At 42.2% G+C, this 26,654-nt stretch overlaps 1 long non-coding RNA gene across 1 annotated transcript; it reads left to right on the top strand.

Moving 5' to 3' along the window:
* Positions 1–698: 698 nt before the first annotated feature.
* On the top strand, positions 699–23,593 carry LOC121083711. The gene is made up of 3 exons (XR_005826459.1): positions 699–950; positions 7,189–7,192; positions 23,583–23,593. It is a non-coding gene; the product is annotated as an uncharacterized LOC121083711 (long non-coding RNA).
* Positions 23,594–26,654: the final 3,061 nt, after the last annotated feature.

Consider the following 26,654-nt stretch of genomic DNA (forward strand, 5'->3'; position numbering starts at 1 on the left):
CTTACATGGTCAAAGTCCTACAGCCTTTGCTTCAGCAAAACTCCCAAAAATAGCTGTAAAAATTTTTTTAGGATAATGACAGTGAAGCTGGTGAGCTATGGCACTGCACAGCAGACACTGAACTAGAACTTGAACAAAAATCGGAATTCCTTTTCCACCAACCAGTTCTGACACTTTCTTCCCTTTTAAATCAGGTCAAAATGTTGAAAGGGGAGAACAAGCTCTGAAAACAGATCTGAAAACTCTTTTTTTTTTTTTTTAATACATAGAAATGAAAGGTTCTGCTGTTCCCAAATTGAAAGGTTTTATTTAAACTTAAGGTGACATTGAAGTACAACTGCCCAAGGAGCCGTGCCATACATTACAATTGCAATTGCAATGCCTGAGGTCCTCATTCTCCCTTTGAATGAGGTTACTTGGCGGATTATGAGAGCCCTATGTACTAAGATGAGACATAGAGCTCAGTCAAAAAGATTTACACTGTGTTTTAACTTCAAACGGCTCACACCAAAACATTTCAGTGGATAACTGGTTTGTAGGTTTTTTTGGAGTATAATCAGTTTTGACTACATCATAGAATGGTTTGGGTTGGAAAGGACCTTAAAAATCACCTAGTTACAACCCCCCTGCCGTGGGCAGGGACACCTTCCACTAGACCAGGTTGCTCAAAGCCCCATCCAGCCCGGCCTTGAGCACCGCCAGGGATGGGGCATCCACAGCTTCTCTGGGCAACCCATGCCACCCTCACCACCCTCACAGTGAAGAATTCCTTCCTTCTATCTAATAAAAATCTACCCTTTTCACTTTAAATCTGTTCCCCCTCATCCTATCACTACATGCCCTTGTAAAAAGTCCCTCTCCAGCTTTCTTACAGACCCTTTTTAAGTACTGGGAGGTTGCTATAAGGTCTCCCTGGAGCTTTGTCTTCCCCAGGCTGAGCAACCCCACCTGTCTTCATAGGAGAGGTGCTCCAGCCCTCTGATCATCTTTGTGGCCCTCCTCTGGACTCACTCCAACAGTAAGTCCTTTTAACGTCCTTCTAAGGTCCAGGTCTTTCTCGTATTGGGGGCCCCAGAGCTGACCATGGTACTCCAGGTGGAGTCTCAGGGCAGCATAGTAGAGGGGAAAAATCACCTCCCTCTAGCTGCTGGTCACACTTCTTTTGATGTGTCCCAGGATTCAGTTGTCTGTCTGGGCTGCAGGCACACATGTACAGGTCATGTTGAGCTTCTCGTCCAACATCTCCAAGCCTCTTTCCTCAGAGCTGGTCTCAATACATTCTCCACCCAGACTGTATTGGTGTTTGGGATTCCCATGACCATGCAGGACCTTGCACTTGGCCTTGTTGGACTTCATGGACTTCATGCACTGGCCCACCTCTCAAGCCTGTCAGGGTCCCTCTGGATGGCATCCCTTCCCTCCAGGGTGTTGACTGCACCGCACAGCTTGGCGTTGTGACCATACTTACTGAGCCTGCACTTGATCCCACTGTCCATGTCACTGACAAAGGTGTTGAACAACACTGGTCACAACACTGACTGCTGAGGAAATCCACGCATCACTCACCTCTGCTTGGACAGCAAGCTGTTGACTTCAATTCTTTGAGTGTGACCATCCAGCCAATTCCTTATCCACCAAGTGTTCACTCTATCAAATCCATGTCTCTCCAATTTAGAGACAAGAATGTTGTGTGGGACAATGTCAAAAGTTTTGCACAAGTCCAAGTAGATGACGTCAGTTGCTCTTCCCCCATTTGTCAATGCTGTAACCCCATCATAGAAGGCCACCAAATTTGTCTGGCATAATTTGCCCTTAGTGAAGCCATGTTGGCTGTCACCAATCACCTCCTTATTTTCTATATGCCTTAGCATAGTTTTGAGAGGATCTGCTCAATGATCTTACTGGGCACAGAGCTGAGATAGACTGGCCTGTAGTTCCCCAGGACTGCTTTTTTTCTCTTTTTACAAATGGGGGTTACTTTTCCCCTTTTCTAGTCAGTGGGAACTTCACCAGACTGCCATGACTTCTTAAATATGATGGATAAATATGATGGATAGTGGCCTAGCCACTTCATCTGCCAGTTGCCTCAGAACCTGCAGATATATCTCATCAAGATCCATGGACTTGTGCACATTCAGGTTCCTTAGATGGTTTCAAACCATCAGTGGGTGGTTCTTCATTCTCCCAATCCCTGCCTTTGCCTTCTGTGACTTGGGCAGTGTGGCTGGAGCACTTGTGGGTGAAGGCTAAGGTGAAAAAGTCACTGAGTACCTCAGCCTTCTCCATGTCCTGGGTAACCAGGTCTCCTGTTTCCTTCTGGAGAGGGGCCCACATTTTTGCTAGTCTTCCTTTTATCACCGACGCACCTATAGAAGCTTTTCTGGTTGCCCTTGATGTCCCTGGCCAGATGTAATTCTATCAGATCTTTAGCTTTCCTAACCTGACCCCTGGCTGCTCGGACAGTTTCTTTGTATTCCTCCTAGGCTACCTGTCCTTGTTTCCACCCTCTGTAGGCTTCATTTTTGTGTTTGAGTCTATCCAGGAGCTCCTTGTTCATCCATGCAGGCCTCCTGATGTTTTTGCCTGACTGTCTCTTTGTTGGTATGCATCACTCCTGAGCTTGGAGGAGGTGATCCTTGAATATTAACCAGCTTTCTTGGGCCCCTGTTCCCTCCAGGGCTTCATCCCATGGTACTCTTCCAAGTAGATCCCTGAAAAAGCCAAAGTCCGCTCTCCTGAAGTCAAGGGTAGTGATCTTGAGATCCGGTGTATTTAGGATGGTTTGGGTTTGGGTTTGGGTTTTTTTTTTTCAGAAGGAAATTAGGAAAACAGAAGGGTGTAACAAGGAAAGGCAGACGTCCTTAGGAAATTATTTTGCTGAAACAGCAATAGAAAATATTCTATTTTCTATCTAAAACATAGAAAAATAATGTCAATGGAAAATTCACAATATTCAGAATGACATATAATTTTTTTATGCTCGTTTTCCACAAAGAAATGAGATGCTTATTCATTCCCAAGAGATCTGGAGGGATTTGTTGTTTGTTTTGTTTTTAAAGGAGGATGTATATTCAGTCCCATTGGAATTGAAAGAACGTCTCAGACCTGAATAACGACGCATTCCGAAAGATGTCAAGAGGAAAGCTTTTGCAGAGCCAGCCTCTTCAAGAGCTTGTTACAGCCAGTGCTTTCAACCAATAGCTTTAATAAGAGCTGAATTTATACACAAACATTTAGAAAGCAAATAAATAGATAAGCGGGGGGAGAAGAGAACTTCACAGCATTCGGTATAATACGAGCACAGCATTAGAGAAAACCATGCATCTGCTTTATAGTTGGTTTATATTCTTCTCTTGTGTGTGCATTTTATGCACATAAAAATTAACAACCTTTGACTATTCATTTGTATTTATAACATCTGCAGTACCAATGGGTGCAGTAATAGTGTCTCTGTCCCAGGCTTGCTAAGCATCCTAATTTGGAAAGAAAATGCCAGATAACTCCACAGGGGAATATTCACAACGTCAACATCTCTTGATTCCTAGACATCCTGATGTCACCAATGGAAATCTATAATGAAGGAAAGCCCACTGGCTGTGAAACAGGGTACAAATAGAAATGCCAATCTTTGCTTTTTCTGTTTGAGCCAATCAAGGTATAACTAATAGTAGCCTGAGATTGGAGTGGTCTTTCTGCTCTGGGGTAAAGAACATATTTCAACTATGCAAATGAAAAGGGTCATTGAAGAAGTTAAGCTCAGGGTATTCATGCTACGACTGCTCCCTCAATGGTCCTCATCAGAGCTGACTGGATTCTTCCAGAGACCCGTTGTTCATGAGTACCTGGACAGTATGGACTGTCTGCACCAGTATCTTCTCTGAGAACACCGGAGTTCACCACTGCCTTACAGAAAAAAACCACACCCACGCAGCAAAAACCCAAGGCCTCCAGAGAATCACTGGTACAAATCCCTGAATTCAGCTAGTGGGACTATTATTGTGATATTTTTAAATGAGAGAAGAAAAAGATAATTTTCTCCTCTGCTATAAATTACTGCAGTGAAAATGTTCCAGGTGGTGTGCAGCTGGTTCAGTTCAACTATTTCCATAGCTGTGAGGAAGTTGTTAGGTATTTTGCTGATAAATTCAAGATTTCTTTTGAAATCTGTGGTGCTGTGGGGGAGCAGGGGAGTATCTCCAGAGGGAAAATGAAAAGTTTCTGATGAGCTGCATCCAGTAACGCAGTGAAACTGCATCTGCCTGGGATTGCCAGCATGTGCTTTTGATGTTAGCCCTTCCTCACCAAGAACAGGCAGAAGTGAGACAGTGGATTATGGTGGAAAGCTGTTCTCAGAGAAATATTGGTGAGGAAAAGGCCACGTCACAAATTTCAGGTGAACACTGAGTCAGCTGAGCTGGGAAATTCTCTGCCCGGTCTGTGGGGAAAAGTCCCATATACCCCAAAAGTGCATTATACAAGCCAGAACATTTGATAAGGTTGCCTGAGAGGGCTGTTGAGGCCAGCCGTGCCTGAGCCCTGCACCTGTACCCAGGCTGTCCGCAGAGCACAGAAGGTCTCAGAGCACTCCTGAGGAAAAGCCAGCCTGAAGGCAGACTTTCACAAACAACAAGGAAATAACCAAGGTGTTCATGTGATGGAGAAATATTAATTTGGGCAGAATTTCCTTCACTTTAGTCCTTGTCAGCCGTGAAAATCCTGCAGGTCTACTTAGCTCTTACAGAAGCCATCCTCCACAACATCAATGGCTCCTTTGCAGATTTTACATTAGAGAAATAAGAACCGTATTTCAGCTTGATAATGCTTGCCAAGCAGGGGTTTCTGTTTATTTGTTTGTTTCAGCAAGATGAATAGCACTCAAAAAAAAAAAAAAAAAAAAAAAAACAACCAAAAAACAACCAACTCATAAACTTCGTATATTTATTTTGTTCGCGTTCATTGTGCTGTGGGGTGAGTTTACCCTGGCTAACACATGCTTACAGGAAATGAAATAAAAACTGGATGGAGAGGGATATCTCCAACATGAGCAAAGCAATAGAGATGGTTCTTAGTGATCAATACAGGTTGTGTGCAACAGTGGGAAGCAGGGCTCAGTGCTACTGTACTGCTTCTTGTCTTGGTCTGACTTACAGTTAGTAAGTTACAGGAAAAAAATACTAAAGGAAAAAAAGTAAAGGAAAGGCATTTCTTTCAGGAAGAATGGAAATGGCTTTTTCTGTAGAGGTCAAATCTCCCCTATTATTAAAAAGCAAAGAGCAATGGCTACCAAAGAGGCAGAGCCAACAGGTGATGTAAATTGTTAGTGGCTGAAGTCAGAGCTCACACATGTTTTCTGTAGCCGCAGTCACTAGAAGCTGCAGTCTCATCTCACCTGGCAAGTCTCTATTCCCCTCCCTGCAGTTCCCTGAACCAAATTAATCTATTTTTTTTTCCTTTCCTTTTTGCCATGTTAATTTTAAGTTGGAGCAGGGCCACCCACCCGCCTTGGGCCCAGGCTCTGGAAGGGGTGGAGGAGCTGCGGGGCTGGGAATGAGCAGCGAGGGACTGGCGAGAGCAAAAGGCTGCTTTTTGGGCTGGACCCATCTACAAGGGACTGAAGCATTTGCCAAGCACAGCTTTGCTTCCAAATTCTTGTGGGCTTGGACTCTGACTCTTAATTAGCCTGTGTTCCTTTCAGACCTCTCTGGCAGTACAGGGCTCCTTTGCAGAGGCAGAAAGTTACAAAGGGCAGTTCATCCTGTGATGGAGACATAGAAATACATATTTCCACCCCCCCACCCCCCCCACTATTGGAGAATTCAGTTTTTCATTATAATAGTGTTTTCCAGATAACATTAGTACAGAGATTTGTGTGCACTGGAACACTACTTTCTAGCTAGGCCTTAGAGAATACTAAATGTGTTACTTTGCAATAATCTTCAGGAAGCGAAAAACTGTTGCTAAGGTACTACTTCATATTTTGTGATGATCTTAGCAGGTAGCAAAATGTATAAATTGCAGCAAAAAGTATACATTGTATACATATACAATGTATATATTGTATCAAAATGTGTGCAATGTGCACAGTGTGTATACATTGTACCAAAAAAAGTATACATTGTATCAAAATGTGTACATTGTATACATATATGTCTACATTGTATCAAAATGTGTGCCATGTGCACAGTGTATACATTGCCTCAAAAATGAATACATTGTATACATTGTAGCAAACTGAATACATTGTATACATATACAATGTCTATAATGTATTGAAATGTGTGCCAGGTGCATGGCGTCTACATTGTATCAAAAAATGAATACATTGTATGTGTTGTAGCAAACTAAATACATTGTATACATACATACACAATGTCTACAATGTATCGAAATGTGTGCCAGGTGCACAATGCATACATTGTATCAATAATGTGTACATTGTATACATTGTATCAAAATGTATACATTGTATTCATATATACAAGGAGAGCAATTATCAGGAAAAAAATCTTCTCTATGTTACAAAGTACATCTTTGGAGGGTGCTGTTTAAATAACCTGAGAGAAATTCCACGGTCATTTTTCTATTGAAGTAAATGAAACCAGGCTGTACCTGGCGTGATTTGTGTTGCAGAATCGTAGGAGTCCCCTTGAGAAAACCTTTCCCACTCTACAGAAGTATTACACACAATTACATGGCTAACTCTGCTTTTGCATTTACTGCATTTCTGAAACTGGCTGTTCTAGAACTGCAAAGTTACATTAACTAATGAGGAAGTTCAGTCACACGCATGCAGCTATTTCACTGTAATTTTCATCTGTTGCCTTCAAGAAGTTTTCTTAGATTGAAAGGTGCTGTACTCAGGTCACCAGTTCATCCAGACAGCCAAAGTCTGCTTTCAGTCTCAAATCATCAATGACTGAGCTCTTTTTCCTGGCCCTTTGACATCGACTTTAGCTTCCTGACAACAAATTTGGAAAGACTAAAAGAAGTTGCTCTCTTTCAGAGAAGAATCTGACTTTTTACAACCACCTGTCCTTTGCATGCTAAGCCAGGGGTTGGGGGCTGAAGTCAGCAAAGCATAAAAGTACCTGCAGGGCAATCCAGCACCACTAAAATGTGTTTCTTGATTTCAGGGTATTTTGGAAATTACTTGCCATTCATATACAACAGACTATGAAAACCTGATAGCTCTGTATCGCTCTTTCAGATCCCAATAGCCTGACTTCATTTGACTTAATGAATGCTCCAGTAGCCTGGTATGAATAGTAAAAGCAATGACCAAAAGTTCCTGAAGGCAGACTCTAGCATGTAACTGAAAAGAATTACTACTAAAAAAGCTTCAGAAATGCATTTTTTGAAAACAAGAACTTCTCCTAGGCTTTCTGATATATACATCCATGCTTTTGAAAATTCATGCTGTCAGATTTTCTCGCTCTGATGCAAAGTTGGTTAACTTTGCCAGAGTGGGGTTGGCAGCTCCAGCAATTTTCTCCATCCAGCAAAGCCAGGAAGTTTGAAAGCCGGGGAATTGTTTCTCCCTAAAGTACGTTTTTGACAATTCACATATGTAGTGTTCAAGACAAGGGCAGAAGCCTGCTGTGCATAGCTGAATATCAGAACTGGGCCTTCTGCTGTCATCATGTCCTCGTAAACAGGTTTGGCTCAAGTTTTAGCACTGCTAAACTGGAGGGGAAACAAACTCACTTTTTTTATGTCTTGAGAATCTGTACCTGACCCTGTGTCTGGACTGTACCACCCTAAGCTGTACAGTCTAATCTGTTTAGAGCATAAAGAAAAGACATTATAAAAACTAGAATTCCTTGATGGTAATTCTAATATGGCATATTCGTCTTCATTTGTCTGCAGGCAATAAGTCCAGTAAATGTCTTGAAAAGCAAGGTTTTACCAGTTCTACCACATGCTTCTTACATTTTTGATGACTGTACCATACACATGTGTCAGAAATAACCACAAGGCATGTGAGTACCTCAGGCAATACAAGTTCTCAAGTAGATCTAGAGTAGCTTTTGGAACAGAACCATGCTTCTAGCTGTGTGCCAGATAGCAAAAATCAGTCTTCCCCTCTCCCAAACAAGGTTTTTAATTACACTGCACTGCAGTAGATTCAGCTGAAATCTTTGAGAAGACAGCTCTCATGCTTTAAATAACAGAGGATCAGCCCAGAGGCTGAAGCCTTATGGGAGCTGATGCCGTGTAGACTGCGATCCTGATTCCATGCAACTTGGAAGAAACTTCTGACATGATTTTTCAAAGCTCTCCTCTGTTCTGGCAGCATGTCAGAAAAGAGAGCTCATTAAATTGAGGGTGCAGTGCTGTGCATGTTCTGCAGTGGGGGCTTACTGTAGAGTTAGTTTTTGGTATACAAAGAAAGATTTAAAACAATCATTAAAAATGTATTGAATCTAATTCCTTTCAGTACTGAATTCCAGAGAAACCACATTTTTCTAGAGGAATGAAAAATAAGAACTCAGCCCAAACAAAAAACAAACCAAACAACAACACCCCCCCACCCCCACCTCCCCCAAAAAACCCACAACAAACAAACAAACAAAAAAAACAAACAAACAAAAAAAAACCACAACTGAAAAAAACCCAAAAACTAGGGGCTAGCATGACAGGGTGGGATGTGGCACAGATGGATATATCACTCTGAGGGCTGCTCTTGCACTTTCCAGCAGCTCCAAGGCTCTCCTATGCCTTACCCACAGCAGACCCAGTAAACTAACCTTTCCTTAACATGGCCCTGGCTGTGTTTTCAGCCCCCACTGCCTGAGAAATGTACCTGCTTTGTCTGCTCTAATAATAATAATAATTTTGACCTAAATTCAAGTGTGGACACAAACTAGGTTCCAACTTCCTTTCCGTCTGCCTTCTAGGCCCCTCTTCACTTTGGTTCTCCTAGAGTTCTGGTAGTTTTTCTGCAGTATCCTTCCTGTTGTTGATTCAGCTTCAGCTTCATTTCTCTAGGACTTTCAGATCCTTCTGCAAGGACAGCTGCCTGATGTTCCTGTTCCACAATTTACCCTTTTTATTGCTTGAGTGTAGCTTGTCCTTATTGCAGTCCATTCATTCTATTTATTTTATCTCTTTAAACCCATTTGTCAAGATTTTTTGAATGTTAATCTCTCCCAAAAATTTTGCAGCCCTTCTCAGCTCATCTACAAAATGTCACAGTCCTGTTTTATAGTCCATTATACAGGTCACCAGTGAAACCTTTGAGCAGATCCTGAGATGGTTCACTGCACAGCCCTGATCATCCTTCCTGGCAACAAAGCAATAGAAATGCTGCCCACAGTTCATTGTACAGCTTGGCTCCCAACCTGTAGGAGGATCTTCTAAGCCATATTCATTAGCTTTTCTTTTAGGGTTGAGAACAGGGAGCTCTGATATCCCAGTTCTTTTTTTTTTCTTTTTTTCTTTCCCCCCTGATCTTCTGGCCATGATAAAGCCTTTACCTATATCTGTCTCCCCCATTGTCAGAGAAATGTGGACGATGCTGTTTTCTCCTATGCCTCACAGTTGTGCTGCAGAGCTTCATCACCTGAATGTGAGATGCTCTGAAGAGAACTTTGGCAGTAAGTGCTCAAAATTGATATGGCTCCTAGCGGAGAGCATCCATCTACACAGAGGGAAAGAACATGATTCAACTTTCATCTCCTGTGAAAGCTAAACTATTTAATTTGGTTACTTCAGGGAATACCAGCAAGAAAACAAACAATAAAGAAATTCTTAAATCAAGGCAATATTCATCCTCTCTTTACCAGCCACAACTCAGTTCAATTGCTGAGTTTGCAGGAACTCTAAATGCTTTCTTTTGCCTCAAAACACTACTTCTTTGTCAATTTTATCTCTCAGAATTTTAAGATACTCCCCCTTGGTGCACTTGCAAACACCTTGCACTGGACTTCCTTGGCCACCCTCTGCCTCTGATTTAGAGCATAATTTCATGAATGACAAGAGATGACCTCTCTCTAGCTTCCTGTGTGGGCTGTTCTCATCTGGCTTGTTCAGCGCAGTTCTGGTCTTTATTGCATAGTGCTTCATCTTTATAGCTGTTTTCAGACATTTATATCACGTTCCTCGTATTCTGGGTATTACTGGCAGAGGGTCCATTGTACAATGCATCAAACATAGACTGGGAAATTACTTTTGGCAATAATTCTGGATTTTTTTTTACATTTTTATTTTTTTAATTCAGCAATCAGGCTGCAGCGCACATGATTTGTACTTGTTGCTTTGCATGGGCTTGGGACTAAAAATGTAGAAAGATAACCATGCTTTTCATAACTGAAATCTGGACTTACTCCCCAGTACTCCAGCCTTAGATGGGTATGACTCAGAACAGGATTGGATGTGTCATATAAAGGTCTGTTACCCCCAAAAATATCTGCTCTATAGATTACAGTTTTCATTCACATAAGGAAATGTTCTTTAAGTATAAGTTCTCACCCTCTTGTAAATCAAGAATAAAACCACTGAAATTATACCTGCTCCTTCAGCACAGCCATTACCTGCACAAAAGAACTTGCCATCCTGTTCCTTCCTGCTCCCTTTTCCCCACTGAGAATGAAGAGGACATGTTCTACATAACATCGCTCTGAATACCCTGGGGCACTTCAGAACAGTTTCAGTACAGATTGGACACCTTCTTCTCAAACCCAGCTCCTCTCCTCTCCTCTCCTCTCCTCTCCTCTCCTCTCCTCTCCTCTCCTCTCCTCTCCTCTCCTCTCCTCTCCTCTCCTCTCCTCTCCTCTCCTCTCCTCTCCTCTCCTCTCCTCTCCTCTCCTCTCCTCTCCTCTCCTCTCCTCTCCTCTCCTCTCCTCTCCTCTCCTCTCCTCTCCTCTCCTCTCCTGCAGAAAACCTTACCAGAGCCTTAGGCTGTGAGGTTGGAATAGTAGATGATGTGGCTAAACATTCTGAATAAGGCACAGGTTGTCCCCTGCTTCCCTCTGATGTGAAGTCTACCACACAGTCTTACTAAGGCTTGCTTTAGGCTGAAATACCCTTGATGAAGCCACAGGGAGATGTACGCATGTTAGTTTGCTCTGGGAGTTGATCATCTTTGCTGCTGAAAATTCATGTTTTACTCCTAACTTGAATTTGATTTATATTAACAGCCTTACATTGGTTTTTAATATTGCTTTCTCTGACAGGTTAAGAAAAATATTAGTAACTTGAATATTTTCCTATCATATTAGACTGTAGATCACCTCTTTGTTTTGCATGCAATGAGCAAAGGGATGTACTTGCATCTTTCATTAGAAGGCATTTCTCTGTTCCTCAAAAGTTGTTGTCACTATTCCCTGTATTGTTTTCAAGTTCTCACAGCTTCTTTAACATATGAGCTACTTATATGGCTGTTTGTTTTTGAGAATCATTGTTCACAACTCAAGCCATATTTCACATTCATTGTCATCACCACCATCCTCATTGTCGATTGAAGACAATATTAATTACTAAGGAGTAGGACATAAATTAAAGTAGTTTGGAGACTTCATGCATCTAGGCTTTATGTACTGCCCAGAAGCATTAGGAGGGACAAGGAGGTCCTTCCATAGGTCTCTGTCATATTCCTGTTCCAACAGGCCGGGCATATAGGAAGACATGAGCCACTGATGCATTTCCCCCCTAATCTCTGCCCTTTCCCTATGAAGGAAAGAGCTTTGGAACCCTGGCCCAGCTGGGAAGGAGATTAGCTGCTATGCCTAAATGGCAGAGAGTCACAAACCACCATCAGGAAAGACCAGTATCCACCTAGATCAGGAAATCACAGACAATAATGCCTGTTTCCCAGGTACTGCACTTTACAAAAGGTGGATTGTATCAGCACAATTTGGCTTCATACATTATATCACAGAAAGTGAATAAAGGCAATGAATTTAAAATATTCTCCTAAGTGGTGTCTCAGGCTGCTCGCTATTTTTTCCCTGTCTTTCCCCTGCTCCTTCCATTACTTTACCTACTCTAAATTCTGGTTGCAAAATCTCTGGGAGAGGTGTTTTTTATGTCTCTGTAGAGTCGCTGGCACAATAGATCTGTCTGATCTAAACAAGGCCTTTGAGTGATACTGCAAGGCTCATGAATAGTGATTATTGCTTCCAACCACTAGAGAACTCAGCAGTTTTTTTGGAGAAGTTGACCTACTTAAATTGTATATCCAGGTAGTGCTTGCAACATTTTATTAAATTGCTCTAACAAACAGTCAGAGAGAGAGAAATGTTGAGGATACCCAACTACCCTGCACGTCAAGATGTGTACCAAGAAATGAGATCCTGCAATTACAGCACGGGTTTTGTACTGAGACACATTACTGAGAGCTTGAGACTATCCTTACAGGAGCTGAAGGATCAAATGTGAAGTATTAAGACTGGATCTTGTGCACAAGGCAGTGACTGGTTTGATGGATTAAAATAGCTGGGAAATTAACTATTCAGAGCATGTCTAGCTGGTCAAACTATGTTAATGTGATCTAGATCTAACACAGACCCACATAGTTTGACAAGGATTTGCCTTCAGCTCAGTATTTCTCTGACCCCCTGTCATTCATTCCAAGGATTTCAGACTCTCAGTTCATCTTCCAGGCCCTGGAAGGAGCTTCTGAGATTTTTGGAAAAATTATACAGTGGTCCAGATCTAGAGTTTTAAAATGCTGATAGGCAGCAAATCTACTTACAGTCTCTCAATCTGCTTTTCTGTTGCTGAATTATATCAGAAGACATGGAAAAAAGGGATAATAGCAATCAATAAGAAGTGAGATGTTAAAGAACTCCCTTTTATGAATGAGTAAATTTTCAGAAAGGTAGAGGCAAAAAATAAGTAAGAAAAAGAATAGTCAAACACTTGCTTTCCCTCAAAACACAGAATATAGATTAATCATTCTTGTGCATAAGTTATATAAATTCAATGAATAAAGAAAAGAGACAGATGTCATACTGAAAAATAAACCACTAGTATGCTTATCAAAACTGACAATACTCCTACAGAAAAATATTGTTGCCTTACTGCAACAGACATTAGACAACGTTCCATAAGCCAAAATAATTGTCTTGATATTTAATGTCAACAATTTACCACCTCCTACAGAGATGTCAGCAAATATATACCTAATGCAAAACATTTGACATATGAAAACAAAAAGCAAATTTAGGAAAAGAAGTATTTAGCCAGAAAAAATGTAATGGATAAAACACTCTGTTAAAAAAGAGCTGTTGTTGAACCAAAGAGTTATATTTGCACTTACAGAATTAGATGCATGGGCTACATCTATGCTAGCAAATAAAATAGGGCAGGAGGACATGGTCATGGGGACAAAGGGGATGACGACCTTAGTATTCCTATCACTACAATCTCTTCCTCTCCCAAACCAGAAGGTCTCATTCACTCCACCTGCTGAGAACAACCCTTGCCTTGGCCTCCTGCGACGTGCCTCAACACTGTTTTGTGAAAGTATGGGTTGGTAGGGCCAAAGATGGGCAAGGGAGCGATGTCCATGTGCAGATGTTCCTGACCTGTTAAACTTAATATTGAAGGCATAAACAAGACCAGATCTGCCCACTGATGTTTGCATTGCTATCTAGTAAAAGCTGTGGGTGCAAAAGACCTACAAGAGTAAAAGTGAAGAGAAGGTCACATGAGAGCTGTCTCACCAGTCTGCAGAGGTATAACACAGATGTCTACCTCTGTGCTGGTCCTTCAGTGTTCCCTTAGTTGTCAAAGAGGAACAGACATGCTGTGGCTAGGTGGTCAGATAAATAATGGTCTTGATGTCCCCATTTCTCTCTACAAATTATACAGGGACTCCCAACAGCTAGTTCATATATGTATGTGATAGGTAGGTGATATGACTCAGACCCCAAGAGGTCAAAAATTAAAAAATGAGAATGATAGCTTGTTTCCAAAATACAGAAAAATCACAATTATGGAAAATTTTCTCTTTAGAGCTTTAACCTGTAGTAAACATTATTCTGTATTTCACCAAAGCAAGAAGCCACACACTATATTAAGCAAACTTGTTCTAAAATAACCTAGTGTTCCAAAGATATTGAGCCCTCTCCCTACCAAAAAGAGAACCACAGCAGGCCATGAATGGTTTGGAAGTAATCTTTTTACAAGGTAATATCCATTTCCTAAGTCATCAGGATAAAAAAAACAAGAGTATCTGCATGATAGATACAGAGCATGAGTTTATGTGGGTCATACTTCTGTCCAGGGAGCTTCTGTAGCTAGCTGTAAAGCAAGGTCAGGTCAGGGTCTGGCAGTAACTGGGGCTACTGGTAAAAAATACATGGTACTACATGCTCAGCTGCAGATCTGAGTGCATGTTGCTAATAAAAAGGGTAAAAGCAGGCCTACAAGAAATCGGGCTAGATATCTGCAATAATGATTTTGATTCCCTCAGTTCTTTAGTGTCCAATTTTTGATTTTACAGGAGTAGGAATTTAAAAGAGTTTTTGCTTATTGGCAAAAACCTGAGAGATGGAACATGGAAAAATCATTGCTTGTTTCTGAAAATCTACTTCAAAGCTGTAAGTGAAATGCCTTTCTTGTGTATAACAGGACTCCTGTGTTTCCATAATGTGATAAAATGTCAGACTTATCTTTCTATTTACAATAATTTGGCTGTATTAAACATGTGATGATATGTCTGAGCATTTTTTGGTCTCTATTTCTTTACAGAAAAATGGAAAATCATAATCAACAGCAGGAGATGGAAAATATTAATGTCAGCAAGAGTACAAGCTCAGCAGAAGGTGAATTTTCTACCTGCTATATATGCAGCTAACATATTAATCACAAGGCTAAGTAACCTTTGGCCAGGATCCAAGGATGGAAGATTACTTTAGCCAATAGGAGACCGTCCACCTCCCCTGGCAGTGAATGCTACAAAAAGATGCTGAGGGTGGTTCTAAAAGTATTAAAAGCATAGATTTAACATAAAAACATGACCATCTGTGGTGCATACCAAGTCTTAACAGTAAATATTATGTTTTACTTTCAAAAAGTGATTAAAGTCTTTAATTATGTGCAGGGCATTCTTACAAAACAAAAAAATAACTGTTGGGAATACAGTGATCTATTTTGCACACAGACAATAAAAGATATGGAAAATTTCCAATAACACTATAGCTTTCAGTGGAGTTTGAATTTGCTTTGACTGCAAACAGTTTAAACACTGGGGCTAGAAGGTGGGGCTTTGCTCCTCTTTTAAAGAAATCAATCAGAATTAATGGAATTGTTCTGGATTTGACCCAGATTCTGTTAAAGCAGGGTCTGGTCCATGAAGTTCATTATGATCAGTTATACAACTTAAAATGAAGCTCCAGGAATATCTCTGCATTTTCTTCTATTTTATTATAAAATTATATGAGATTGAAAAAAGATACAGCTAAGTTTTCATTAGAGACTACAGATTTCAAGGGAAAGGTTGTTTATTTATATGTTTTAGAGAATCCCATGTTCAACTTCAATCAATTTTAATTTAATTGTAATTGCTTTTTAGATTTCATTAAGCAACAAAGCAAAATCAACAGTGGTTTAAAAGCTCTCCAGACTTATCCTTCTACTCAGGTCAATATCCAATTTCCTCCAGAGACAAGGACAGTGGGAGAAAGCCAAACCTGTGTCTCTGCAGCCCTAGAACTTCTCAGCATTTAGCTTCTGATTAAAGTCCCCTGGGTCCACTTTTAGGCCTTGTTTGAAGAAGCTGAAGGATGCAAAGCTACTTATTGCCAGTCAGTGACTTTCCTAAGCTCTTTCTGCTTCTGTGCAGTGAGAAGCTCAGGCAGGCTCTGGCTTCCTTATCAGCAGACTTTCTCCTGTTCAGAAAACCAGACTCTTAGAGGATACACTCTTGAATCGCTCAAGAGGATGGAGGGAAGATGAGAAGACTTTCCTTCTCAGGTACAGACACTAGTCTCTCCTGTTCTGCTTATTTGTGATGACTGCCACCCAGACCTGGAAGAAGGGAGGGAAGGCGGGATCCTGCCAAGCCCTTGGCCAGTTGCTTCAGCTGAGGATAATTGTTATGCATACCCTGTTAACTGTGGCATCTATCCTAGGAACTGCCTACTGGAGCGTTACAGAAAATTTAGAGACAAACATTTTAAATATATTGATCAGATTTGGCTCTAAAACTCTTTTGAAATGGATCTGGATGGCAATGTGATGTGAAACCATCTGGATTTTTCTCCTGTTTGGACATAGAGTAGGTGGATGCTTTGGCACTGACAAAATAAGAATGTTATTGGAGGAGTCTCTGTTGACACTTCCACAGTGAAGCTGATGCCAAATCTCATTGGGTGAAATCCTGGCCTTCTTGACATCAGCAGGAACTTTGCCATCAACTTCAGGATGGCACACATTTTCCTTCTATCTTGAGTTAGCATAAGGTCAAGCCTCATATCTGGAATAATCTCAGAGGACAGAAGCAGTGAGGAATGGATCATGAAACAGCTTTTTACATGATCTTCTGGCACAGAAGCACTATTCTCTAAAAACACATAAGTGTAAAACCTTTACTTGAAAAAAACTTACTGTATCATTTTTCTGCCAAACAGTTCATTGTGTGCACTACCTTGAAAACAATACAAAATGGCCATAACTGGCTGAAATGTAAATATTTGCATTAAAGTTATTTAAAACATTGGGACTGGTAAGCCAACAAAACAAAAGCAGAAAGGAACAAAATGCCCTTGCTTGGTATGACTGCTGACAGAGTAGTCTCCAAAAAAGCTGAAACCAACAAATACTACAGTGTGGTCTACTCCTCCAGTTACATGTTCTATTTACTTTGGCTATAGTCACTTAGCACCAATGAACTTGTGACAGAGAAACAGTCATGACTAATGGATGCTATGGCAGGTGGTATACATTTGAACTTTCCAGACATCAGGCAATAATTGCTCACATAGAGCTGTGGAAAATAGGATAAAAAAAAAAATCTGGAAGGTCCAAAGGTTTTATATTAGAAGAGAAACAACAAAAAACACCAAAAAATGAAGATTCATGTAGCTTTCATTCTGGTAATAAAGCTGCAGATGTGGACTCTGAATACATCAACAACTAATTAGCTACATCACGGCAGTGCAAATCATGTGCTGCAAAGTAATGAATGAGAAATCTCTTGCTGTATCATGGGAGTTATTAAAAGTATATATAGCTTGAGAAAGGAATACGAGATTTGTGTTTCTTAGTGACTCCTATTGTCATTAAGAATGCACCATTAATGCAGGCACAAAAGCAAGGAAAAAAAGACTTTAAAATGTTTAGAGGAGCATATTCTTAGAACATCAAACCTTAGGCAGATTATTTAATTGAAATCTTTACATACCACACTTCATTTTACACAGCACTTTTCATCTTGGAGGATGCAAAGTGCTTTCCACATGAGAGTTGTAGCTTCAACACAAACCCAACAAAAATCCTTGAAAATGTACAGATCTAATCCCAATAAAGCCCACAAACAGAAGCATAAATTAGAGTGAGAGATCCAAAGTGGTGTTCAAAGGACTAACACCTTGTAATTGCAAAGAGTAAACATCAATAGGAGACAAAACAAGTGTAAGTAAAGCATGAAGCCCATGTCAAATCCATGAGTCTAGTGGCTAGAAAGGTGCAACTAATTAAAAATGGGAGATTGATGAGAATCTGGGTGGTTGTCTGCCTCAATTCTAACCAACAGAACAGTGAGCAGTTCCCTGTCTGCCCTCCCTGATAGCCATGATGAGGTTCTCCTGAAGAAGGAGATGACAGAAGAACTGGTGCTGGAAATAACTCAATATTTACATGCCTTACACCATCAGGTCCTGGTGGTTCATCCCTTAGTCCCTTCCACAGATGTCATGTATGGAGGAGCTGAGCTGCTGACTGTTTGTCACAAAAGGAGCAGCCACTTTTCCAGAGGACTGGAAAGTAGTAGACATTGCATACATTTTAAAACTGATTCTGGAAGTGATCCATGGAACTATGGTTAACATGTTTAGATGTGGGAAACTGGTCAAGCTGATCATGAAGCACAGAAGGCCATAAGCTTTGGACTTGGCCCACAATCCCTCAGTGGCATTGCAACAGGAGGCAGCAGCAGATCATGGTTTGCAGCTCTTGTTGACCCCAAAATGGTGTCCCAGCACTGGATAAAAGAGGCATAATATAATGAATAACACAGTGCCAGAGCTTATATTACTACTGCCTCATGAGGTAAGATGAGAGGGTCAAGGAAATTAATGGGTGAGAAATTCATGTGTGCTACTTTACACACCTTAGAAAAGACTGCCCAGTGAATTTGTTGAGGCCAGGGCTCCTGAGAGGATCCAGAGAGCAAGAGCCAGCAAAGCAGTCCAAATCAACACCACTGCAGCATTTGTAAGGTGTGTTGAGTGTCATCCTTCAGGACTGAAGCTGATGGCTGCTCCTGAGAGACAAATGTAAATGGGACTTATGGAGGCAGACAGTGCCCATTTGCCTGTTTCAAGGATTTAATGACATCTGCTGCAGGCATCGAATTGTTGCCATCTCAAAGCTAGGGCTGGGGACTGACCAGGGGAGGGCAATGGTCAGTGGATCTGACATGCTGATTCTGTGTGCCATAAACACTCAGCACAGTCGTGGGATGCTATCTGGCAGCATCTGTACCACACATCACTAAGGTGATGGGGAGTTCAGGAAAAAATGGTGGGTCACCCATTTTCTTGAACAACTATGCGGCATGGTCTGAAAGATCCACACACAGGGAAGTAGAGTTCAGGATATCAAACCCAGTCAGATGGAGGGCTGCTACAATTTTAGCTGTGCTTTCAAGAAATCCAAGCACACAGAAAGCCAGTTCTAGGCTTATAAGTGAAACTGGCCAGAAATAAACCCAAGTCCAAGTGGCCTGGTATGCTTGTGTCCATGCAGGTACACATTCTTTGATTCACCTCTTATCACCATTTCAGTCCTCCCAGCGACAACATCCTTGTGCCCATGTCAGTCCCAAAATCATGCCTGGGCAAAGTCCGGGAGATTGCAGGCTTGCACAGATCAAAACCATGCCAGAGACCCTGCTTGGGCAACCACATGTCAGCACATAGGGACATGGCCTGGGCTAGGTCTTTTCACATGTGTAGATGAGGGACTACACTCAGGTGTAGTGTACACCAGTACAGGTGTTAATCTGTACAGGTACAGGTTTAATCTGATAAAACCAGTCAATATTTTTTAGAAACACGCAACCCCAAGGGCCATAGATCAGGGATCATTTAAGCCTACAATAAGGGCATAAATTAGGATCAAGCCCTTGAAAAGCCTATTTCTCTTCACTTGCATCAAAGAAAATCAGTTAAGGAGTAAATATCTATTGCTCAGACACTTACTATTAAGTGACATGAATCTTACTATGAAGCTTCTCAATCTGACTGTGAATCAAAAGCTTGTAAATTCCAGAATTCACTCTAATGCTGATCACTGTGCATTTCTTCCTCAGTTTACCTACCTGCAGCTATAGTTAGGAATGATTCCTCCCTTCTGTAGCATTGAACTGTGATAAAGATGAGTTAGAGCGTGTAGCTAATACAGTTATGCAGAGAAAAGGGATTATTAATCAAGTCCAGTACTTAAACAATGTCTCTTTACTGTGCTTTAACTATAGGAAAGCACATCAAGCAACAAAAAGTAGGGGAGCTGCAGACATGCAATCAGCAACTACCAGCACACATTTGCTCAACGTGCCATGGCAACCATCTTATTGTGGCCATCTCTACCCCTAATATGTGCCCTTGTTTTAGAGGTTTGCATTGTCACCAGTATTTGATCACCAAGCTTCAGGGTCTGGCCTCTAAATGAAGGCACCCACTCTTTTTAACCTGACCTCTCCCACCCAAGTACTTGTTGGCTCTTCCTAATGAACCCATCCATCTTTGCTTGGTGACAATTCAAACATGTCAGTTCTTTGAATGGGAGGAAAGATCTTTAAAACATTTAGGAGTGATTTCAAAGCACTAGGACGTCTTTGATGAGCTAATAGATACCCAGCTAATTTTACAAAAGAACCAGAGGAAAAGGAAATGTACATATGCAGTCAGTGATGTCTCCAATTTTTTATATTTTTTGAGTAAAAACGGTATTTTACATTCTTATTTTAGTTGGGGAAGTAGAAGAAGTGAATACATCTTGACAGAAAATTATGTAATATTTCTGTTTGGGGGGAGGTAGGAGATGGTCCCTGTGTGCCGTTTGCCACAAGTGGCCTGTAAGCATGAAAAACATGGTAACAGTTGGGAAGAGTGGCAGAGACATTGCATTTTTCAAGTCCTCTGAAAGGTCCAGTTGCTTGGATTTGGGAGGGTGCTCACTCGCGACTATTTGCAGAATGCTGCCACCTGCCCCGTGAGGATCTCAGAAAAGTCTCAGTCAGAAAACAGGAGAAATGGGCCTGGTGTAAACTGAATAAAATTTTTGGAAAAGCTTCACTGGGGAAAGGCAGAAGAAAGACAGACAGCTGCTGTTTTAGAGTCGATACAGGAAGAACACTGCACATGAAATAATTTGTAAAAGTTTTTTAGCAGCACTGGCTAAAGAGGTTGGATAAACAAGATTCGGTGTTTTGTTTTGAGCATATCAGGCACAACTCTCCAGGGGATTCATCTTTTCCAGAAAAAGGGTAGTCCTAACTATAGTCACCACAGTACGGAGATGTACTTCCACAGGTTGCTTAGACTGCCAGTAAAACTTCTGTGCTGAAAATTTCCTCCCAAGAGACCTCTAATACACTGCATTACTAAAAAGAGAGGTTTTCCTCTGCAGGATGATGTGTTAATGTACAGAATCTTCCATAAAATTAAAACAAAAATCTAAGTACCTCTTTTCATATAAAAGCAATCTGATGGCTCAGAAAAGAAAATTATTTTTCTGTGTCTTAAAATACTGTAGGACTCTGTAAACCTGACTCATACTTCTGAAGCCATAAAGAATAAAGACAATATTATAATAAATAATTTGCAGGCTAAAAATACTTTTCTATTATCAAGTACTTGCATAGAGGAGTAACATTAATGGATATATCCTTTTATCAATTCATTATTATTATTGCTGTTGTTGTTTTTATTGCTGTTACTGCTGTATTGCAGTCTATTTTAAACCACAGTCAGGACTGAGGTTTCACTGTAATTTGTATAAGTGATCCATAAAATCTACATAATAGATTACTGTTTTTTACTACATAATAGGTGACTGCAATATGTCAGAGTTTGCGTGAAGGGGGAGGCTTTTCACAGTGAATGTTTTCTCCAAGGAGGTCCCAGGGATAAAGTGTGAGCAAGCCTCCTGCTCCCATGGCACAGCTCTGTGGCTGCAAAGGGGCCACGTGGGACAGCTTGTCAGGCAACACTTTCTTCCAAGGTTTTTCAGCCATTAAAAAGGTTGTGTTTATTGTACACTTGTACTAAGGTGGAAAAACAGAAATCTTTGTCTCTCTGAGCACACATCAAGATATTAGTGCCTGGGGTTTCAGCCAGAGCAGGGTCTTCCCAAGGACTTAACTCTGTTCTGCGCTGGCTGTGAAATCCCCTTTCATCAAGATATGTCTTCCAACACGAGCTGCTGCCACACTGTCATGGGAAGAGGTAAGAGGCTGAGCGGTGGCTGGGGGTGGGGGAGGACAGCCCACCCACTGAGCCATGAAGTGCAGAAAGGGTCCCCTTGCTTTCTAAACTCCTTCTCAGAGAGGAGCCTAGGTGCGGCTAGATCCAATCCTAGTCTCAGACTGGGTCAACGGGTTTAAATCTAAAGGGTTATATATATATATGAACAGTCACTCATCAGAGTTAACGTTTGCCTGTCAGAGTCCCGTTCAAGGACTTTCCCTGAAACAGTTTTGCCAAGTTGATAAAAATAGTTGAATTATTAAGGTGACAGATATAACAAATTCAAAATCACCATTGATAAATACACTTACTGTAACAATCCAGCTCGAGTTCAGGGTTCAGTGCTTTAGTTAACGATACTTCCTTGGGTGACATCCAACGTAGCTGGAGTCACAAGTCTTACCAAAGAATCGTCCCTGCTTGGAGAGGAGAGAGGTTCAGGTCTGTCAACCCGTCCAGGGTTTGTGTTCCGTCCTCAAAACAGAGGACTCTAAATGCCAGTTTTATACTCATGGTGCGGTGGGACTAAGTCCGTTATTGTGGCCCTTAGAGGTCAGTGGGCCTGACGGTTCAGCACGGGGCAGGGGATTTGGTACCGAAGTGCGGGGGTCTTTCTGGCTTTTGCTGAAGCCACACCGGGCTGTGCGGCCCCTGCCTCACCCCAGGAGTCACTGGGCTGGGTGGATTGCTAGACCTCATCCTTTATCTGTGTTGTGAGATCTCGAGTCAAACCCCCAAAGCCACTTGGAGTCAAATACTGCCAGCAGGGACCAGAGGCATTTGTTACCACCACCACTGGTGGTTCGTTGTTAAGGAAATAAAGGATGGGATGGGGGGTAGCACACCCCCACAAGCAGCCCCCCGAGTCCTGCTGTCTCACTCTAGGCTGGCACCGACCGGCATGTGCTGTGGCTCCTGTTTGAAGGTGGTGTGTGAGTTCATTTGGCGTTCACTAAAATGCATTGGAGGAGTGAAAAGGGAGGAATGAGCCTGTCCTTGCTGGTCCCAGTATGGGATCAAGACACAGCCTGGACATCTATGTGAAAGGGAAGAAGCTTCCAGACACTGCAGTGTAGGCATCTACTTCAGTGTTAATTATTCACCCAAAAGCATTACAGTAGAGAACTTCTTCCTCAAATCCATTTCTCTTTGTGAGAGTCAGACCAGAGAGCAAAGCAAAGCTAATCAGACCAAACCAAGCCAAGCCACTCGGCTCTTACCTTGCTGCCAGACCTTTGATACCAGTGCACTGAGCATGTTGTGTTCTCTGGTGGGAGGCTACACAACAGTGAAATTCCTTTCGCTCAGGGGTAGGCCAGGGCCATGGCAGTGTTACAGCCCCTCAGTCTCCATGGCAAGCAAAACAAGGAGGGAAAGAAACAACTTGGTTCCAAACCATCATGGCTCTGATGCCAGTATTTCAAATGGGAACATATAGTATAGCCCATTTTATTTCGTGTATCGCTCAGCCTTAGGTCACATAAAAAGCCTTACATCTAGGTCATATAAAAACCCCAAATCCCTGTTAATCCTCATGAACACTTCTCTGAGACAGGTGAATAACATTTATATTCCTAGGTGGAAAAGCTATAGTATGGAAGTTAATCCCTAACCATGCAAACAGAGTGAGGAGAGATTAAAACTGCAGGGACTTTGCCAGCCTACCCATCTCTTTGAAGTCCGGAATCCCTGGGTTACCTACTGCCACAAATCTGAATATCTGCAGTGTTGGTTTAGCTCTTAAGGGTGGCAAATGAATCTCCACTTCCTGTATGATGAGAATCTGTGTCTGTTTTATCTCCAAGCTGGTACAGAGGTCTCCATGGCACTTTCTACAGTTACCTGCTTCACCCAGATTTCCCTCCATTCTGTGTGCATCAAAGGGCTGGCAGAAAAACCTGAGGCAAACTGAAAGGCCCTTGCTAACTTGCCAAGGCTGGAGAGCAGCCTGTCTTGGAGGTGAATCCCACCTGCAGCTGCAGAGCTGTGCACAAAGGCAGAATGTGCCCTGCCATGGCCACACAGACCTGGTCTCACCTTAGTTTATGGCAGAGAGCATGCGGTCCATCCTCATCAAGCACAAACCCATGCGTGATCATCACAAAAGGAGCTGTTGCTGCTTTCTTGGAAGGAAACAAAAAAAAATATGGAGAAATGACAAGAATTGTCCATAGGAGTTTTTTAACAACATGCTCCTCAAACAGCTTCAGAAAATTCATGTTGAAGCTGGGGACACAGACATGTTTCCCAACAAATACAGAGAAAATATTTAGACCACAGACCAGTGTCCAGCTGGTATATTGGAAATGTTTGACAGACATCACTGTCATGTTCTTCTTGTTTCATTGTGAAGCCTTGGCAATGCTATCCTTGTCTGAAATACCGCCTGTGTCCTAAAATACAAAACCCGAAGGAATGACAGTCCTTACTCTAGCCATTGTTAGAGCTTTTTTCAGTCCCTTGGACACTACCCCCAGAACAGACACCAAAAACTTTCTTTTTGCAGCTACAACCCCTGCTCTTTTCAGGTCCTCAGCTCACGTCTCTGTTTCCTTCTCCTCACCAGGCCTCTACCAGTATCTTCCATCACTCCTGGTTGCCCAGGCAGTTTCTGACAGTGAAGAAATACCGAGAGATCCAGTCTGACAATGAAACTCTGCTGACCTGGGAGCACTCACTTCAAACAGAGACACAGAAAATATTCAGGAAAATACCTGTGAATCCATTGCTGGCAGTCTGGGTCACATTACAGGCATAGCATTCACTCTTCACAAAGACGGTATGTTGGCTCTGATCCTTACTGGACCCAGAGGCAAAGAAGCACGACCAACAATGATGAAATAGAGTTAATTAAACATATCAGCTGAAGGTTGATCATAAAAACTTGTCTTCACTTGGAGACCAGTCACCAGGAGCCAGAACTCCATGGACCTGTCTCTTACCCTCCCTTTTTCTCCCATATAACATTCAGCAATAAAGTTTTGCTCTGTTCGAAACCTGGCTAGACCAGATGTGGGAAATAGTTGCCAGTGACACCTGAATTGCAGTGAATTCTGAGCAAAAACATGATCCAAGAAAAATCTGGCGGTGGATGGAGGGAAGGGCAAAGAATCCCAATCCTTGTACTTGCTGGCAGCTGAAAAGGCAGCAGACGTCTTCATAAAACAGCTTTCCCCCTCCTGGGTTGACGCAGTGCTGTCGGATCCAAAGGGCACAAATGCCGGCTGCGCTGGCTGACATGCTTCAGCAGGGAGAAATGTTGCAGCCTGCGTTAGGCAGCATGATTTGCTATCAGAGAATTTCATAGCCTTGGGGTGCAATTAGCAAATGCTCTGGCGCCCGCCGCATTCAATCTTGTTTAGGTACAGTCGATAGGCGGGTACCCCGTGAGAGGCAGAAGGGTGAGAGCATGTGGTGACCATCCTGCCCCACTCAGTGGGAGTGAAGATCAGCATTGGGATGTGGATGTAGTCCTGGGGCCATGGAGCAGGCAGGGGAAGTGGTGGGTCAGGTTTGGCCCAGGTGGCTGCCAAGCCTCACCATCTGCATGCAGTGCTGGGAGAGAGGGGCTGAACAATAAACACATGCAAAAAGGCCAGCCTGAAGGCAAAAGAGGAGTGGGAGAGAAGAATGGGGGGCTGGCAACCTTCCAAGGGAAGGGGTTTTAATCTGGGGCTTTTGTTTTATTCAAAGGGCTTTGATCCTCTGGTGGGAAACAGATAAGGGGACTGCAAGGTTTCCCATGGGTGCTATGCATGTGGAGCAGGTTGTCAGCCCATCCGTCCCAGCTTTTGGACTTGGCAGCCTCGATCCCCACCAATGGAGTGCAGAGGCTTTGAAGCGAGAGCTGGTGCTGTGCTTGCCCTGCACTAGGATAATACTGGGTTGTAACCATGTGAGGCTTGTCAAAGTGTCTCTTTTTCTAAGCTGGTGGATACAGCTGATCCACTAAGGTCCGATCAGCTACCTTGGCCTTTTACAGGTCTAAGGAATCCCAGGAAGACATGAAGACAGTGCAGTTTACTATGCTGTAAAACTACAATAAGACTTGTCTTTCTTTACACCCTGTAAGGGGGCCTCAGGATAAAGCTAATTCCACTCTGTCCTGTGTTCAAGTTCCCAGTTCAACTGCACGCAATCCTCATTTAGGCTCATTTAAAAGCACTCAGCAAGTAACATATCAGAATATGTGCCAGATATTTTTTTAATCTGAGAGTCTGGAAAATGTATGCAAAATCAAAATGAAAAAATCAGGTAGTGCAGTTCGCTTGCTTATAAAACCTCAGTAGAATATTTTTCTCTGCAGTCTTTGCAGAGAAAAACCATAGGAACAGCTGATGATCTTTTTTTTAGACTTCCTTTACTGAAAAAATCCTGCACTGATGAGTGATGTTACTAAATATAAAAGCAGATCTCTACAGTGGCCACATTAACAGATTGCTAAGTATTATGAGGCAAAAGTGTCTGTGCAGAGCTGCAAAGAGCAGAAGATAATGAAAACTTTGGAAACCGATAGAGGTGACCAGCAGGACCATGAGTCAGTAGTCACAGTACACAGAGTCAGAGCCAGCACAATCTGGAGGAACAAAAACAAACACTGCAGTATTTTTGGAAGGGGAAGGCTGGCAAGCATAGCTTTACCTGGGCAAGATGAAATGCAGCAGATGGGAAGATCCTGAGGGGGAGAGAAACTCAAAGGTGGGAAATTAAGCCTCAAGTTCTTTGGCAGTCAACCAGGAAGTTGAGAAAACTCAACTGAAACTGTACAACAGCAGCAGCTTTTCCCCACACATGCAAGCTCTGAAGTTGTGCCCCGAGCTGATGCAGCAGTGTGCAGGGATACAAGGGACCAGACTCAATGGACCAGTAGCTGTGTGCTGCTCACAGAACTTGCTGGGGGCTGTGGCAGGCAGCCATCCCTCTCCTCCTTGTCACTGGAAAGCTGCTTTCTATGAGGAAGTCAGAGTACAAAAATGGAGAATCATGGAAAAGACATTTGTTTTTCCACAACTTAAG

Source organism: Falco naumanni, chromosome 2, assembly GCF_017639655.2.
Source record: "Falco naumanni isolate bFalNau1 chromosome 2, bFalNau1.pat, whole genome shotgun sequence".
NCBI lineage: Eukaryota > Metazoa > Chordata > Aves > Falconiformes > Falconidae > Falco > Falco naumanni.